This window comes from Lathyrus oleraceus, chromosome 6 (assembly GCF_024323335.1).
Source record: "Lathyrus oleraceus cultivar Zhongwan6 chromosome 6, CAAS_Psat_ZW6_1.0, whole genome shotgun sequence".
NCBI classification, from domain to species: Eukaryota; Viridiplantae; Streptophyta; class Magnoliopsida; order Fabales; family Fabaceae; genus Lathyrus; species Lathyrus oleraceus.
In genome coordinates, this window is record NC_066584.1 from 376,382,113 (window position 1) to 376,401,647 (window position 19,535).

Sequence of the window (19,535 nt, forward strand, 5' to 3'; positions counted from 1 at the left end):
GGACGTTTGGCAAAGGATGAGAGCTCTTCTTCTAAACGGTATGGGGCGTTTAAAAAGAAGGATGGAGAGGCACATGCTGTGCAATCCCTTACTAAATCAAGAAGACCCTCTGTTCAGAGGAAGCCAGCACGGCGCAATAGCAATCAGCACCAGGTGGCTCATATAGCACCTGTCTTCAAAGACAACTCTCAGCAATATCAGCAGCCTCACCAGCAGCAATATCAGCAGCCTCAATATCAGCAGCAACAGCGTCCGCAGCAACATGCTTACCAGCCTCGTGGCAGTATAACCAACCAAGCTAATTTGAGTTATGATAGGAAAAAGATCAGCTTCGATCCAATTCCTATGTCATACGCAGAGCTTTACCCTTCCTTTTTGAAAGGAAGTTGGTTTCGCCCAAGGATCCTCCTGCTATTCCTGCAAACCCTCAATGGTGGTATAAGCCAGACCAACACTGTGTTTATCATTCCGGTGCTCCGGGTTATAACAGAGAAAATTGCTACCCACTGAAGACTAAGGTTCAAGACCTTATGAGATGTGGAATTCTGAGCTTTGAAGATTCAGGCCCGAATGTTACCAAGAACCCATTGCCCGCGCATGGGAAATCTGTTAATATGGTCCAGGGGTGCCCTGGCAAGTACAAGGTCAAATATGTAAGCCATATTAGACAGTCGTTGGTCGAATTACATCGGTTGCTGTGTCAATACAGCCACATGGAGCATGACCACGACAAGTGCCGTATTTGTTCAGTTAACCGTCTGGGTTGCAATCAGGTACGAAGAGAACTTCAAGAATTGCTGGATGAGGGTACCATTGAGATCCTTCAGAATCGGAATGTGGATGAGGAGGAACCCGAGGTGAATGTTATTTCACCAGTGTTCAAGCTACCCGAGCCTGTTGTTATTCGCTATGATAGCAGTAAGCCGAAGGTCTCTCCGTCTCTAGTGATCAAGCCTGCAGGCCCTGTGCCTTATTCTTCTGACCGAGCTGTGCCATTCAGATACAATCCCGTTGCTGTGCAAGATGGGGTAGAAGTGCCTTTGCCTTCAACGTCTGTAACCAACATTGCTGATGTGAGCGGGTTGACCCGTAGTGGTCGCGTGTTTTCTGCACCTCCCAAGGCTCCTGTTGTTTCTGACACCGTTGAGCGTCCTGTTGGGACAGCTATGAATATTCAGAATCCGGCACCTGTTACCAAACCCTCCTCTGTACAAAAGACTCCTGCTTCTTCAGTTGGCCCTAGTGACATTGTGAATGAAGAATCTGATGAGATGCTGAGGCTCATCAAAAAGAGTGAGTACAACGTTGTAGACCAGCTTCTACAAACGCCATCCAAGATTTCCGTGTTATCCTTGCTGTTGAATTCAGAACCCCATAGGGAGGCTCTGCAGAAGGTTTTGGATCTGGCGTATGTTGATTATGACGTCACTGTTGAACAGTTTGATGGTATAGTTGCAAACATTACTGCTTGCAACACTTTGAGTTTTTGTTACGCTGATCTCCCTGAGGAGGGAAGAGACCACAACATGGCTTTACACATCTCTATGAATTGCAAATCTGATGCCATGTCCAACATGCTGGTGGACACTGGATCGTCTTTAAATGTATTGCCAAAATCCACTCTCTCGAAGTTGTCATATCAAGGTCCTCCCATGAGGCATAGTGGTGTTGTTGTGAAAGCATTTGATGGGTCGCGCAAAACGGTGATTGGGGAAGTTGATCTCCCAATCAAAATTGGACCTAGTGATTTCCAAGTTACCTTCCAGGTAATGGATATCCACCCATCATATAGCTGTCTCTTAGGCAGACCATGGATTCACGAGGCTGGCGCCGTGACATCCACCCTACACCAGAAGCTGAAATTTGTCAAGAACAAGAAACTGGTTGTGGTAGGGGGAGAAAAGGCTCTCCTGGTTAGCCATCTGTCTTCTTTCTCATATATTGACGCTGAGGATGAAGTTGGAACGCCGTTCCAAGCTTTATCTATTGATGAACCGATTGAGAAGAAGTCTCCTTCATTTGCTTCCTACAAAGATGCGAAGCTGGCCATCGAATGTGGTGCAGTCGCTGGTTTAGGGAAGGTGATCGAGCTTGAAGACAATAGATCCTGGGCTGGCATTGGCTACTATTCTGGGGCATATAATGAGCAAGGTTTGTTCAAGAGTGGAGGATTCATCCATGATGATCAACCTGAGGAGGCTGCTGCTATCTTGGAAGAGGATGTAGAGGATCTGAACAATTTCGTCATTTCTGGTGGTGTCTGCCACAATTGGGTCGCTGTAGATGTTCCTACAGTCATCCATAGATCAGAGTAATCGTTCACTTTGTTTAAAACCCTTCTCCCATGCCAAAAGGAGAAGTGATGACATTGTTGGCAAAGCATATATACAATGACGTTTTCATTCAATTAATGCATTGTTAAACATTTGTTTTTCCATTTGTTTTCACTTTTTGCTTTTTGCATGAAATCAGTGATCACAAAGAACCCATAAAAACAAGAATAAAAGCAAACATTTTTCATCTGCATAATGATTTGTTTGTTTAGATTCTAAAGTTTTTCATTAACCAAAATCATTATGCAGGTTGATTCTAAAACCCATTGAACATAATGATCCAACGCCATCTCCCAATTTTGAATTCCCTGTATTCGAGGCAGAGGAAGATGATGTTGAAGGGATTCCTGATGAGATTACCCGTCTCCTTGAGCACGAGAAGAAGATCATTCAGCCGCACCTTGAAGATCTGGAAACAGTCAACTTGGGGTCTGAAGATTGTGTTCGTATGGTGAAGATTGGGGCACTTCTTGAAGAGTCTGTCAAGAAGAGATTGATTGAGTTGCTACGAGAATATTCAGATATCTTTGCTTGGTCATATGAAGACATGCCGGGTCTAGATACAGATATTGTGCAACATTTCCTGCCTTTGAAGCCTGAGTGCGTGCCAATGAAGCAGAAGCTCAGAAGAACTCATCCTGATATGGCAGTGAAAATCAAAGAGGAAGTTCAGAAGCAAATTGATGCGGGGTTTCTGGTGACTTCTACATATCCTCAATGGGTGGCCAATATTGTGCCTGTTCCTAAGAAGGACGGAAAAGTTCGTATGTGTGTTGATTACAGAGATTTGAATAAAGTTAGTCCGAAAGATGATTTCCCTCTACCACACATTGATATGTTGGTAGACAATACAGCTAAATTCAAAGTCTTTTCCTTCATGGACGGATTTTCCGGTTATAATCAAATCAAAATGGCACCCGAAGATATGGAGAAGACAACATTCATCACACCTTGGGGAACATTCTGTTATCGAGTGATGCCCTTCGGTTTGAAGAACGCCGGAGCCACGTATCAACGAGCTATGACTACCTTGTTTCATGATATGATGCACAAGAAGATAGAGGTCTATGTTGATGATATGATTGTTAAGTCCCGAACGGAAGTTGAACATGTTGAGCATTTGTTGAAGCTTTTTCAGCGTTTGAGGAAGTTTAAACTTCGTCTGAACCCGAACAAATGTACATTTGGAATCCGTTCCGGCAAGTTGTTAGGTTTTGTAGTCAGCGAGAGAGGTATTGAAGTTGATCCTGCCAAGGTCAAAGCAATACAAGAGATGCCTGCACCCAAAACTGAGAAGCAAGTCCGAGGTTTTCTTGGCCGCTTGAACTACATTTCCAGATTTATATCCCACATGACTGCCACATGTGCGCCGATATTCAAGCTCCTTCGGAAAGATCAGTCTCATGATTGGACCGAGGATTGCCAGAAAGCTTTTGACAGTATCAAAGAGGATCTGTCTAAACCTCCGATCTTGTCTCCTCCTGTGGAAGGAAGACCTCTGATTATGTATCTGACTGTGCTTGAAGACTCAGTGGGTTGTGTCCTCGGTCAACAAGATGAATCAGGGAAGAAAGAATCTGCTATCTACTACCTCAGTAAGAAGTTTACTGATTGTGAGTCTCGGTACTCTATGCTTGAGAAGACGTGTTGTGCTTTGGCTTGGGCTGCTAAGCGTTTGCGCCAGTACATGATAAATCATACCACTTGGTTGATATCCAGAATGGATCCAATCAAGTATATTTTTGAGAAGCCTGCTTTAACTGGGAGGATTTCCCGTTGGCAGATGTTGTTATCTGAGTATGATATCGAGTATCGAGCTCAAAAAGCTATCAAAGGTAGTATCTTGGCTGACCATTTAGCGCACCAGCCGATTGAAGATCATCAGTCTGTTCAGTACGACTTCCTGGATGAGGAGATTCTGTATTTGAAAATGAAAGATTGTGATGAGCCTACACTTGATGAAGGTCCAGAACCTGGTTCCAGATGGACGATGGTGTTTGATGACGCTGTGAATCAATACGGAAATGGTATTGGGGCAGTAATCATTACTCCTCATGGCACGCATATTCCGCTTACAGCAAGGCTAACTTTCAAATGCACGAATAATATGGCTGAGTATGAGGCCTGTATTATGGGACTTGAAGAATGTATTGATTTGAGAATCAAGCATCTTGATGTATATGGTGATTCGGCCCTGGTTGTCAATCAGATCAAGGGTGAATGGGAGACGAATCAGCCAAGTCTCATTCCATACAAAGATTATGCAAGAAGGATTTCAACATTCTTTACAGAAGTTGACTTTCATCATATTCCTCGAGAGGATAATCGGATGGCAGATGCTCTTGCTACGCTCGCTTCAATGATTGTTGTCAAGTATTGGAATGAAGTTCCCAATATTGCCGTGACGCGCTTGGATAGACCAGCTCACGTATTTGCAGTAGAAGAAGTGATTGATGACAAGCCTTGGTATTTTGATATCAAGAATTTCCTCCAGAACCAGGTCTACCCGCCTGGGGCATCTGTGAAAGATAGGAAAACTTTGAGAAGGTTGTCAGGCAGTTTCTACCTCAGTGGTGAAGTGCTGTACAAGAGAAATTTTGACATGGTTTTGCTCAGATGCGTGGATAGACACGAAGCAAACCTGTTGATGACTGAGGTCCATGAGGGTTCATTTAGTACTCATTCCAATGGACATGCCATGGCTAGAAAGATGTTGAGAGCAGGCTACTATTGGCTGACAATGGAGTCTGACTGCTGCAAATATGTGAAGAAGTGCCACAAGTGTCAGATTTATGCGGACAAGATTCATATTCCTCCGACACTTCTGAATGTGATTTCATCACCATGGCCTTTCTCTATGTGGGGAATCGACATGATCGGCATGATTGAACCGAAAGCGTCCAACGGACACAGGTTTATTCTCGTAGCAATTGACTACTTCACCAAATGGGTCGAAGTCGCGTCGTATGCGAATGTGACCAGGCAGGTGGTTGTGAAGTTTATCAAGAACTAGCTGATTTTCCGTTATGGTGTGCCAGATAAGATCATTACTGATAATGGATCTAATCTGAATAATAAGATAATGGATGAGTTGTGCGCTGAATTCAAGATTGCACACCATAATTCCTCTCCCTACAGACCCAAGATGAATGGGGCTGTTGAAGCTGCTAATAAGAATATCAAGAAGATTATCCAGAAGATGACTGTCACGTACAAAGATTGGCATGAGATGCTGCCATTTGCTTTGCATGGTTATCGTACATCTGTCCGCACTTCAACAGGGGCAACCCCTTTTTCTCTTATTTACAGCATGGAAGCTGTTCTCCCAGTAGAGGTGGAGATCCCATCAATGAGAGTCTTGATGGAAGCCAAGTTGACTGATGCTGAATGGATTCAGAGTCGTTACGACCAGCTGAATCTGATTGAAGAGAAGAGATTAACTGCCATGTGTCATGGTCAGTTGTATCAGCAAAGAATGAAGAAAGCATTCGATAAGAAGGTCAAGCCTCGTGTGTTCCGAGAAGGTGACCTCGTGCTCAAGAAAGTCTTGTCTTTCGTGCCCGATTCCAGGGGCAAGTGGACTCCAAACTACGAGGGTCCATATGTTGTTAAGAGAGCCTTTTCAGGCGGAGCTTTGATGCTTACAACAATGGATGGGGAGGATTTCACTCGTCCTGTGAATTCAGATGCAGTCAATAAATACTTTGCCTAAAAAAAAAGTATATGCAAATGAAAACAGAATAGCTCGCTAAGTTGAAAACCCGAAAGGGCGGGCGGCTTAGGTAAAAATGAGTGTCTCGGTGGAGAACCCGCAAGGGTAATCCAGGCAAAAGATTAGAGACTTTGAAAAAGTATATTTGCATCCCGCTAGATTGAGTACCTCACCCTGGGGCAATCTAGGCAAAAATTAGGGATTTGGCAGATAACTGCATCCTGACAAGACTTTCTGTTCCACAACTGTCTTTTCGTCAGAGATTCTCGATTCGTCGTCAACTGAAGCTTCGAATACATCGAGATTCAAATTGGTAGAGAAAGGATCATTATGTTCAATGGAGCCCTCTTCCAATATATATCACTGATTTCAAATTTGTACAGATCTATGGAGTCTTGCCATTTGCAGGCTACCATTCCATCAAATCAATTTGAGCTTTTATCCAATTATTTGCACCCTTATTTGTTTCAATTCAACAAATGTTTTGCATGTTTTAATCGATAAAATGTCATTGTTTTAAACAAATAAATTTTTCAAAAAAAAATTGTTGTTTTAAACAAAGTGAACATTCACTACGATGAAAGGATACTCAAGAATGTCTCAGTCCTCTCCCAAGGGTGGCATGATTTCCAACAGGTAGGACATTTGTTCATATCCCTGGCTTGGTTGTATCCTCTTTCTCCTGCTTTGTTGTTGGGGTTGATCCCCAAGCAGAATTTGTTGGTGGGGTTTGTTCCCCAGTATAGTCGTAAGCAGAGATGTTGTTGAAGACTTCGTTTTCTTCTCCAGCAGTAGTCTCTCCCCAGTGCAGTCGCCAGCGGAGTTGTTGTTTCTCCCCTCAGCATGGTTGCTTTCCATTTTTTCCAGCTTAGTCTGCAGAATGGTTGTTGTGGCAGTTTTTGCCTGTTGAAAACTCTCTCAATCCCCAGTAGGGTTGGTTGGTGGCTCTAGCATCCCAAAGATTGGAGTGGTTTCCGGATGTATGTTCTCCCCGAGTAGAGTGGCGTGTTGCAGAATCTACTTGTGTGGTGCTTTCTCCTTCAGTGGTTTGTTCTCTTGAAGGATAGCTGACAGCTTTCCCCAGTAGAGTTGCTTGTGCAGTTAGATTCTACTTGGATGATTCTCCTGCAGTGGGTTGTTCCCCGGAGGTTGTTTGGAGTTGCTTTTGCGGCAGTTCTTGTTTGTGCCGTGAACTTTTGTTTCTCAGTTGATACTGGGATCCCCTGCAGAATCTCGAGATTCTCTCGTTCCCCTACAGATTGGTCTTGGTGGTTGTTTGCCTGTTGCGACTTTCTGTACTCCAGTTGGGTTGATTGCTGATCCATCGCTCAGAGATTGTGTGATATCTCTTGTTTTGCCTCCCGCAGATCTTTGCTTTTAGCATGTGGATCTCAGCAGATTGGCTTTCTAGTTGGTTTTCCCCTGGAAGTATAGTACCGGGCGTGTGATTCCTGGGCCTGTTGTGTTAGATATGTCTGTTTTGTTAGCATTCATCAAACATAAATTACGCATATTCATGCATGTTCATAAAACATTCAGATATTCATGTTGCATTGTTTGCCATATATCTCTTGTTTGTTGTTCTCCTGCTATGGGTGATATAGATCTCTTTATAGATCTTCCCAAACAGATGTCGGGTGTTTAATCTCTCCATATAGAGTCAGCCCCGTAAGCAGAAAGCGTCTGTCTTTCCTTCTACAGTTCCCCACTGAGATTATCCTCGTGGATGAAGGTTTCTTCCGTCTCCTCCCAACAAATATATTGGGAAGGATTTTCCTATTGAGTTATCTCCTCATAGGACGAGTTCTGATTCAGTCTGTCTTTTCGGATTAATCCCGAATTGGCATTTTGTCAACTGTTCTTGTACTTCCCTGTGGAATAAATGAATGAATTGCCCAATAACTGGCAATAATTCTTTTTATCCCCAGCGGAGTTTTTCTGGGCCTCTACCCAGTAACCGGTAGTTGTAAGTCCTATGTTCCTTCTTCTTGATGGAATTTGTGGTTATATACCTTTTATTCCTCAGCAAGAGTTGTTGGTTTTCTACCCAGTAGTCGGTAGTCGTAAATCCTGTTTGCCTGCTCTTCAGCAGAGTTTGTGGTTTGTTATAAACCCCATTATTGTTCCCGTGCGGATTTGTGATTTTTTTCCATCCCCACGTGGAATTGTTGGTTTTCTGCCCAGTAGTCGGTAGATGTAAACCCTAATTCGTTTATCCCCACCAGAGTATGGCTACTACCCCGTATTCGGTAGTTTGTAAGTCCTATCTCTTTTCCCCTAGCAGAGGTAACCTTTGTGGTTCGTTTTGGTTGATGGTGGATTTTGTGTTGTTGTGATTATATCCCCAACAGAGTTGGTGTTTCCCTGTGGAATAAGTTGAATAAGTGCTCATTATTTGGCCTTCATTCACCCTATCGCCAGTGGAGTCTGTGGTCTCCTACCCCGTATTCGGTAGTTGTAAATCCCATGTCTTGGTTTTCTCCCCCATCGGTGTTTTGTACCTTGTGGTACAGTTGGATAATTGCCGGATGCTTGCAGTTTAATCCCAGCTGAGTCTTCGGTTGTCCACCCAGTAGTCGGTAGTGGTAAGCCTCTTGTTTCCTCAGCCAGATTTTTGGTATCCTACCCCGTATTCGGTAGTTGTAAACCCTAATTTCTCCTCTTTGCAGAGTTAACCTTGTTGTTCATCCTAACCGATGACGGTTACTCTTTGTGGTTATCTTCATTCAATATTCGATGTTGATATTCCTCTCTTTGCTTATGGATAATTGCCGGTTGCTAGCAATTGTATCCCCAGCAAGTTGTCTTCTGGATAATTGCCGTATGCTTGCAATTTTATCCTTTGAAGTCGCCAGTGGGTCCTTTCACCGTTTGCTAGTGATTTGTTCCCCGGATTATTGATTGAGTACCAATATATCCCCAGCTAGTCTTTGTGGATAATTGCTGTTTATGCAATTCATCCCCGGATCATTGATTTTTGTACCAATGCATCCTCAACAGATCGCCTTTCATTTACCCGTTTGTTTGGTAATGATTGTTGCTCCTTTGATTGGTCATCATTATATACCTAGTTTTGGTATCCCGATGCCTTTCTTTTCGGGCGATTTATCCTTTGTTAACCCAGTAACCGGTTGTGGATAATCTTCCATGCGAGTATGTTATCCACGTTCTGACGGTAATGGATAATATATCTCATGCACTCTTCAGTTGAAACCTTTTGTGTTTCCCTTGTCGAGTAAGATTCGTTATTTCCCTTTGCGGAGTCGAATATTTGTTGTTTCGGATAATTGCCGGATGCTTGCAATGTATCCCTTTGAGTTGTCTTTCGTTTACCCGGATGCTTGGTGATAACACGAAATTATATCATATTTTAGGACTTAATTCCATTAAATTCTATGACTATTTATTTCGGTTTACTGCATTTTATGAGATATTACGTGGTATTTTCTTCCTATTTGTCTCAGGTAGTCTATTTTGAAGAACAAGTGAAAATGGAAGAAAAGGAGGTGCAAAAAGGAGAGAAAAGGAACCAAATGCCAAAGCCCAGCCCAAAACGCACAAGTCACCAAAGTTGTGCCTGTGACGGACGTCACAGGGTGCGTGACGAGCGTCACGCAAAGCAGCCTTGTGACGGACGTCACACATGGTGTGACGAGCGTCACACCGTTCCACTATTTTTTTGGCGCAAGTAACGCCCTCAGAAGACTTGAAGAAGAGACGTTGAGGAGTTTGTGTCCTATATCCACGCCGTGCATTTAGCCACGTTGAAGAACTTGAGAAACGGAAAGCAGTTACCAGCACCAATATAAATAGCTATCTCTAAAACCTAAAAGGGTTCCTCGGTTTTTTTTCCACGCTCATATTGCCGAAGCTTTGCCAATTTTCTTTTCACGCTTTTGCTTATTTTTTCTTTTCCAGCAACTTAACATCGTTTATTTTATTTATTTCTTTTGCAAGTTCTACATTCTTTTTCCCTTGCAACTTACCTTTCCCCTTTTAGCATTTAGATATTTTTCGCATAATAGTTTCTACACCGGAAACTATTGTGCAACTTTTTATCGGATCTAACCTTACGTTAGATTCTAGTTTTATTTCCTTGGTTTAATTTATTGTTTAATTGAAGAATCGAAGAACAAATCCTACCGGCTTGTGGTGGAGTGTTCAAGACTATTGTATTACGCATTCAGGTTCTTTAATCATTATTTAATATTTTGTTTTATTATTTATCTATATTATCTGCCTGGAATGAGTCTGTTTATGCATGATATGTATGCTTGTTTATTTAGCATGTCTGGCTAATTCGCCTAGGTATCGGTATGTAAAGTAAGCAGAATAAGGGATCAAGACTGAGTCGGTCTATTTAAACTTAAAATTAAAATCAATCTTTTTACGGTCTCAACTTACAGGTTTAATAACAATATTTTTACAAAAAGTAAAGGACATAAAGAAGTTAAAATCAATAGAGCGAGAGTTTGAGGTTTTAACTGGACAGTGTAAGTTAGGCATTAATTCTAGATCAGGGCGAGAGCAAGTTTTAGAGTTAATTAAATTCTGACCTTTTCCAAAAAGTATTTTAAAGATTGAATGTGAGGACGAGAGTTAAGCATTTGGATTTAATTGTATAACCTAAGTCAACAGAGCGAGAGTTTGAGATAAGGGTGTTTAAAACGGTCAGTGTTTTCTTAAAAAGAGTTTCTGCAACTTTATTGCTTTCAAAATATGGTTTTTGACTTAATTATAAGTGACAGCTACATTAATATAAAATCATGGTTTATTCAACAGAGCGAGAGTTTGAGATAAAACCTTTAACCAATAAAGTTAACTGAAACGATTTACTTTAAAACCAAGAAACCGACAAAGACTTGATTCCCTAGTTTTGACGAACTACATACCGATATCCGTTTTATTAATATTTAATCTAGATCTTAGTTTAGCCTTTAGTTTTTCCCCAAATAATCAAACATTTTTCACCTTAGATTTACGTAGTAACCTTAGATAGCGGTATATCGATTCATAAGTCCCTGTGGGATCGATATCTTTTAAAACTACGCGATAGAACTGTGCACTTGCAGTTTGTATCCCATTCTCGACTCACGCAGTCGAGCGATCAAGTTTTTGGCGCCGTTGCCGGGGATTTTTATTTAATCGATATCGTAACTCTTCCGTTACGCTGTAGAGACTAAGGTTTCTTTTTCTTCTATTCTTTCTTTCGTTGATTTATATGCCACGCACTCGCTCACAAGGCGAACCGCTCTATCTACGAATCAACGATATCGAACTATATCTCCGAGTCTTACGACGAATTCGGGAATATCGTGCTGAAAATAATCTCCCTCCTATCGAACTTCCTGATATCAAAAACCTTTTTCCTTCGATACCCGAGATGGCAGAACCAGCTCGTGCTCTTAGAGATTACGCCGCTCCATCGCAAGATGAACCACATTCAAGTATTGCTCCGCCCGCAATCGAAGCAAACAACTTCGAACTTAAACCTTCGCTGTTGCAGGCTGTGCAACAGAACCAATTCTCTGGAAATCTTACCGAAGATCCAAACCTTCATTTATCCGTATTTGTTCAATACGCTGATACTGTTAAAGCTAATGGTGTCACTTCAGAGGCAATTCGACTTCGTCTTTTTCCTTTCTCCTTAAGAGATAGCGCTAGAAGATGGCTTCAATCTCTTCCTTCCAACTCAGTCACCACCTGGAACGAGTTGAAGAAAGTTTTTCTTGCCCGATATTTTCCGCCAAGCAAAACAGCTATGTTAAGAGCCCAGATAAACGGATTTAAACAGAAAGACAACGAGTCTCTTTTCGAAGCATGGGAAAGATACAAATACATGATGAGACTTTGCCCACACCATGGTTTGGAAGACTGGTTAGTAATTCACACATTTTATAATGGTCTCTTATACAACACAAGGTTAACAATAGACGCCACTGCAGGTGGTGCACTAATGAACAAACCTTATGCTGATGCTTACCAGCTTATCGAGAGCATGGCCCAGAACCACTATCAGTGGGGAACCGAACGAACAACGGTGGAAAAACCTCAACCGAAAACTGGCATGTACGAGATAAGTAACCTTGATCACGTCAATGCAAAAGTGGATGCTTTGGTCCAGAAAATTGAAAGTTTAAACGTATCACCTCCAGCCGCCGTGGTTGCTATAACTCAGAATTGCGAGGTCTGTGGAATCCAAGGCCACACTCCTGCGGAATGTCAACTCTTGACTGGAATCCAAGCAGAGCAAGTAAACTATGCTCAAGGAAGCCCCTATTCGAATACCTATAACCCAAATTGGAAGAACCATCCAAACTTTTCATATAAGAGTAATAATGCTTTATACGCACCTGGACAGTCTCCAAATCAAGCCCCATCTATACCACCGGGATATCAGAAACCGAATCCATCCATGCCTAACAATAATACCCCTAGAAAATCCAACTTGGAAATCATGATGGAAAACTTTATAGCTTCCCAACAACAAACCAATAAAGATTTCTTAAACCAGAACATACATACTGGCGAACAACTTAAACAACTAGCAAGCAAAGTAGATGCCTTGGCTACCCATAACAAAATGCTGGAAACACAAATATCTCAAGTAGCTCAACAACAAGCACCTACTGCTGCACCAACTGGTACATTCCCTGGACAGCCCCAACCTAATCCGAGAAGCCAAGCTCATGCAATTATATTAAGAAGCGGAACGGAAGTGGAAGGACCGTCTGATCCAAGGATAGAAAACCAAAACCCTAAGAAATCAACTGAGGAAAGTGAACCTAAGGAAAAGGAAGAGAGTAATAAGGAAACCCTAGAAAAGAAGGAACCTTATGTACCTCCACCACCTTACAAACCACCTATACCTTACCCTCAAAGGCTTGTTAAAACCAAAGATGCGGGCCAATTTAGAAAATTTGTTGATCTCCTTAAACAATTAAACGTTACAATTCCGTTTACCGAAGCTATTACGCAGATGCCCTCATATGCTAAATTCTTAAAAGAAATTCTTTCTAATAAGAGGAAACTTGAGGATAGCGAAACCGTTACACTCCCTGCCGAATGTAGCGCTATAATCCAAAACATGCCTCCTAAACTCAAGGATCCGGGTAGTTTCTCTATACCCTGTCACATAGGAAAATTTGTCATCGACAAAGCCTTATGCGATTTAGGAGCCGGAATTAGCGTTATGCCTTTATCCATATGTAAGAAACTGGAAATGGGAGAATTAAGACCGACCAAAATATCCGTGCAACTAGCAGATCGTTCCATCAAATATCCTGTAGGAATCCTTGAAAACGTTCCCGTACGCATAGGTCAGTTTTACATTCCCACTGACTTCACAATTATGGACATTAGAGAAGATGATACTACACCTATTATATTAGGAAGACCATTCTTAGCAACTGCCGGTGCAATCATAGACGTAAAACGAGGACGACTCACCTTCGAAGTAGGTGAAGAGAAAATTGAATTCATTCTTTCCCAATTCTTGAAAGCACCTGCAATAGAAGATACATGTTACTTCATGGATATCATCGATGAATGCATAAAAGAAGCAGAGTTAGGAGAAGACAAATCATCAGACTATCTTTTAGAGGACAAATTTAACCAATGCTTAGCAATAACACCGGACCCTACGCAATGTCTTAACAAACCAACCCCTGATTTGAAAACACTTCCCAAAAATCTGAGATATGAATTCCTAGACTTAGAACTTGAACGACCTGTGATAGTTAATGCAGATCTAGGAAGACTCGAAACAGAAAAACTCTTACATATCTTAAGGAAATATCCAACCGCACTAGGATACCACATCACCGATCTTAAAGGAATAAGCCCTTCTATTTGTATGCACCGCATCATGTTAGAAGAAGACTGTAAAACCTCTAGGGAACACCAGAGAAGACTAAATCCGATCCTAAGTGAGGTAGTAAAGAAGGAAATAACCAAGTTATTGGAAGCGGGTATTATATATCCTATATCTGATAGCAAATGGGTTAGTCCTGTACACGTTGTACCAAAGAAAGGAGGCATAACCGTTATTGAAAACGAAAAAGGAGAAACTATAACTAAATGAATCGAATCGGGATGGCGAATGTGCATTGATTATAGGAAACTAAACAAAGCAACCCGAAAAGATCATTTCCCTTTACCATTCATTGACCAAATGTTAGAACGATTAGCAAAACATTCACATTTCTGTTATCTAGACGGTTATTCAGGCTTCTTTCAAATACCAATTCACCCTGATGACCAAGAAAGGACAACGTTCACATGCCCTTTTGGTACCTTCGCTTATAGACGAATGCCGTTTGGTTTGTGTAATGCCCCTGCGACCTTTCAAAGATGCATGATGGCAATTTTCGCCGACTTTCTCGAAAACATCATGGAAGTATTTATGGATGACTTTTCTGTATACGGACAAAGTTTCGAAGAATGCCTTGAAAACCTGGAAAGAGTTCTTGAGCGATGTGTAAAAGTAAACTTAGTACTTAATTGGGAAAAGTGCCACTTTATGGTACAAGAAGGAATTGTTTTAGGACACATCATCTCGAACAGAGGAATCGAAGTAGACAAAGCCAAAATAGAGGTAATCGAAAATCTTCAACCCCCAAGAACCGTGAGGGAAGTACGAAGCTTTTTAGGACACGCCGGTTTTTACCGACGATTCATCAAAGACTTCTCTAAGATAACTAAACCCTTAACCGGACTGTTGACGAAAGATGCCGAATTCATATTCGACGATAACTGTTTAAAAGCATTTCAAACTCTTAAACAAGCATTGATCTCCGCACCCATAATGCAGACACCAGACTGGAATGAACCATTCGAAATAATGTGCGATGCCAACGATTATGCTGTAGGTGCTGTTTTAGGACAACGAAAAGATAAAAAGCTTCACGTTATATATTACGCTAGCAGAACCCTGGATGAAGCGCAAATGAATTACGCCACTACCGAGAAAGAACTCCTAGCAGTGGTATTTGCGCTAGATAAATTTCGTTTTTACTTGGTTGGAGCTAAAATAATAGTCTACACTGATCACGCTGCTATCAGGTACCTTCTAACAAAAAAAGATGCTAAACCTAGACTCCTAAGATGGATCTTGTTGCTACAAGAATTCGACTTAGAAATCAAGGACAAGAAAGGAACTGAAAACGTAGTAGCAGACCACCTCTCTAGACTTGAGAACCTTGAACCGGAAAGAACATCAATTAATGACGATTTCTCGTATGACAAACTTATAGCTACTTTGGAAGAGAACAACTCCGACATGCAAGTAGAAACCACCTTAGCTATATCTGTCACACCATGGTACGCTGATCTAGTCAATTATTTAGCGCCGGAATAGTTCCACCTACTTTATCTTACCAGCAGAAGAAACGATTCTTCCACGACATAAAACACTATTACTGGGATGATCCCTTACTTTTCAAAAGAGGCCCCGATGGTATTTTCCGTCGATGTATACCCGAAGAAGAGGTAGAAAATATAATCCAACACTGCCACTCCGCTCCTTATGGTGGACACACAAGTACATCCAAGACCTGCTCTAAAATCCTACAAGCTGGCTTTTATTGGCCAACTATATGGAAGGACGTACATGCGGCTATTAAGGAGTGTGACAGATGTCAACGCACGGGAAACATATCTAGACGTGACGAGATGCCGCAAAAAGGTATTTTGGAAGTAGAGATTTTTGACGTGTGGGGGATAGACTTCATGGGACCTTTTCCATCCTCTTTCGGTAACAAATACATACTAGTGGCAGTTGACTACGTATCAAAGTGGATCGAAGCTATAGCTTCTCCAACAAATGACACCCGAGTAGTAACTAGACTCTTTAAAAATATAATATTTCCGAGATTTGGCATCCCAAGAATAGTAGTCAGTGATGGTGGATCACACTTTATATCCAAGGTACTCGAAAAACTACTACTTAAGTATGGAGTGAGACATAGGATAGCGACACCTTACCACCCTCAAACCAGTGGACAAGTGGAAGTATCTAACAGAGAAATCAAGCAAATACTAGAAAAAACGGTAGCCACTTCAAGGAAAGATTGGTCATTGAAATTACCAGAAGCTTTGTGGGCATACCGAACTGCTTATAAAACCCCCATAGGGACGACCCCATTTAAGCTCATTTATGGAAAATCCTGTCACCTCCCGGTAGAATTAGAACATAAAGCCTATTGGGCTATTAGAAATTTAAATTTGAATTATAAAGCCGCCGGTGAAAAGAGAATCCTTGACATAAACGAATTAGAGGAACTCAGAAGAGACGCCTATGAAAATGCCAGAATCTATAAAGAAAGAACAAAACAATGGCATGACAAGCGTATATCAAGGAAAATCTTCAAGCAAGGCGACGCAGTACTTTTATTTAACTCTAGACTAAAGTTATTCCCAGGAAAACTACGATCCAGATGGTCAGGGCCTTTTCATATCACTAAAGTCTTTCCCAGTGGAGCGGTAGAAATAAAAGGACAATCTACAGAACCGTTCACCGTAAACGGGCAACGTCTGAAACATTATCACTATGCGGAAACCAACGAGGATTCGCAAATCCTACACTTAGACGAAACGCCCCCAGGACCTATAGATTATATTTAACAGTTTCTTTGTCGAGCTTGCGACATTTAAACAAAGCGCTTAGTGGGAGACAACCCACAAATTAATTTGTTATTTTATTATTCTATTATTATCATTTCCCTATTTCTTTCTTAATTATTCTTTTAATTTCTGTTTAATATGCATTCTTGATTTATTCAAAAAAAATAAAAATAATAATAATAATTTTCTCTTCCTTCGGCATTTGGCCAAATCCTGACTTAAACTCATGTTTTCTTTTCTCTAGCTAACACTAACCAGATGGGACATATTGATCGTATGGGTATCAAGTTCAGAGGAATGGCTCAGAAACAAAAGTTTGAAGAACTAGCCGCTAGAGAGATGCTACCTAGTTTATATGCTGATGATTGGGCTATGACTGCCCTTGGACTGAGACAGAGTGTCCTGTATTTGCTGAATCAGATAGGATGGGAGACCTCCCCTATCCTGAGACATTTCACCACCTACCGGAGACTCACACTAGAATTCCTTAGCTCATTAATCTATCTACCCAGCCATGGAAAAGGAATTAGCAGAGGATTTATCCAGTTCAGAATGTTCAATATGGAGTACCAATTTAATATTAGAGACTTCACCAACCTTTTGGGTTTCCCTACCTCCTTTGATACATCCACTGTAAGCCAGGAAGAACTTTTTGAATATAGAGAGCTTGAACACTTTTGGGGTAAGCTGACTGGAAATGATGAGCCCGAAGAACATGAGTTTCTCTCTGGAAACATACATAACCCGGCTTTTCGCTATTTCCATAAGATCCTGACCCACACTTTATTTGGGGAGAAGCCAAACAGTACTTCAGTTTCACGTGATGAACTTTTCATCATATTTTGTGCTTCCCAGAACCGTCCAGTAAACGGTGCCACTTTTATGTTAGCTAATTTGGACCACCTTATCCAGGATGAGCGAGCACCCATTAGAATAGGCGGTTTAATAACTATGATAGGTAATGCCATTGGATTACGTCAGCCTATGCTTGACCTTAGCCCTTTTTGTGGCATTACTACTATGAGTATACCTTTCCTCTTCAACACTATGTTTATAGCAAACCTAGGGTCTGATGAGTTTGAGCTTATTATTGATAACCAGGTTCTCTGCCTATTCACCATGCCCGATCCTAGGACTAGTGTTCATAACCAAAGGAACTGGCTCTATAACCTGAATGAAACCCCAACTCCTGCTGGATCCACTGAATCCATCCAGGATTATGAGATTTGTAATGACTATGAGAATTATGTTGACCGGATCTCTCATGCTGAATCTGACCCTCAAACACCATCCGGCTATCATGATATTGACCCTCCTCCTCAGCCTGTTCCGACCGAAGAATCAGCCATACCTGACCTCCGACATCATATGCTCGGAACTGATTATAACACCGCCATTGAAGCTTTGATGTCAGAACAAGACGCCCTCAGAGGAGAATTTACTAACATGAGAGACGAAGTTCTAGGATACATGAGCAGTATGACGAATCAGTTTCACGAATTCCTACATCATGTTAACTCTTTTGCTCCTCCGGCCAGAGATCGTACAGAGGGATAGAGTTTAGTTATTTTTCTAAGTTATTTAGTTTCAAGTTAGATTATTTATTAATGTTATTTGAATTCATGTTTATTTCTCTTTCATTTCATTATTTTCCTTTCCTATATTACATTATGATCATTTTTATTGAAGTTGTTTATTTAATTTTATTATGCAAAAGCTATTATGCTCTACTGTTGCTTCCTATGAATTATTACTATACAAAGCAGATTAAGCGTGCACAATAAATTAAATTGCAGACTAAACTGATCATAAGCAAAACAAAACTAATAAGTTCACCAACCAAAGTAATTCTGTGAAGCGCCACTGAGGCCTTTCCAAAAAGGAAAGTGTGACGAGCGTCACACTATCCATAACGGTCGGCACGCTTAGTGCCTGTTACGAGCGTCACATCCCTGTGACGAGCGTAACACTCCTCAGACTAGTGAACGTTAAGGAGCCGTTGGAGACGAACGTTACACCTTTAACTTTTTACCTTCCCCATTCATTTTTCATTTAACCACACTAAATTACTTTTCAACCACTTTTTCTTTCCACCTTCCAAATTCTTCTCCTATAAATACCCACCAAACCTTCCTTCATTCACCACAAACAATTCTCTCCTATCCAATACATTTCTTTTTCTTTCCAAATCACCCCTTCAAAATTCATCACAATGGCGAGAAATCAGAATTTCGGAAACATCATCTTCCGATCCGTAGATGACAATTATCAGAGGGAGCAATTCGAGCGTTTCCAACAGCGAGGCGTCGTTTCCACCAGGTACCCCGATTTACCTTGTTTACAACAATTAGGCTTACTCCAAGGTATCGAATGGATGCTCCGTCAAGCCAACTTAACCTTCCTTTGCACTCATAATCAACCCACCTACCCATCCCTAACCTTAGAATTCTTAAGTTCATACGACTACACCACTCCCGCCGGTGAAGACGAATTTCTAACCGGTACGGCAACCTTCCGTATGTTTAACACCGAGTACTCTCTAACCCAAAACCAATTGAGTACCATGCTACAATTTCCCACAGAAGGTCTGCTGCATGCCAGAATCCCTCCAACCTCAAACTGGAACACAGTTGGCGTTTTTGACCTTTTTAAGAAAATTTCCGGTATAGATACCTACAACTGGGAAGAACTCCTTCTCTCCCATATACATAACCCCACTATCCGGTACTTTATCCGCATCTTGCAAAACACAGTTTTTGGAAGGCCAAACAACAGCAAGGTCAACTCAAAGGAACTATTTTTCCTCCAGTGCGTTTTCGAACCAGATACTCAGGTAAACGCCGCCTCCTTTCTCTTTCATCACATCC

The 19,535-nt window shown here is 41.4% G+C and overlaps 1 pseudogene; it reads right to left on the bottom strand.

The window, feature by feature from the left end:
- Positions 1–11,813: 11,813 nt before the first annotated feature.
- On the bottom strand, positions 11,814–11,913 carry LOC127099348 (uncharacterized; annotated as a pseudogene).
- Positions 11,914–19,535: the final 7,622 nt, after the last annotated feature.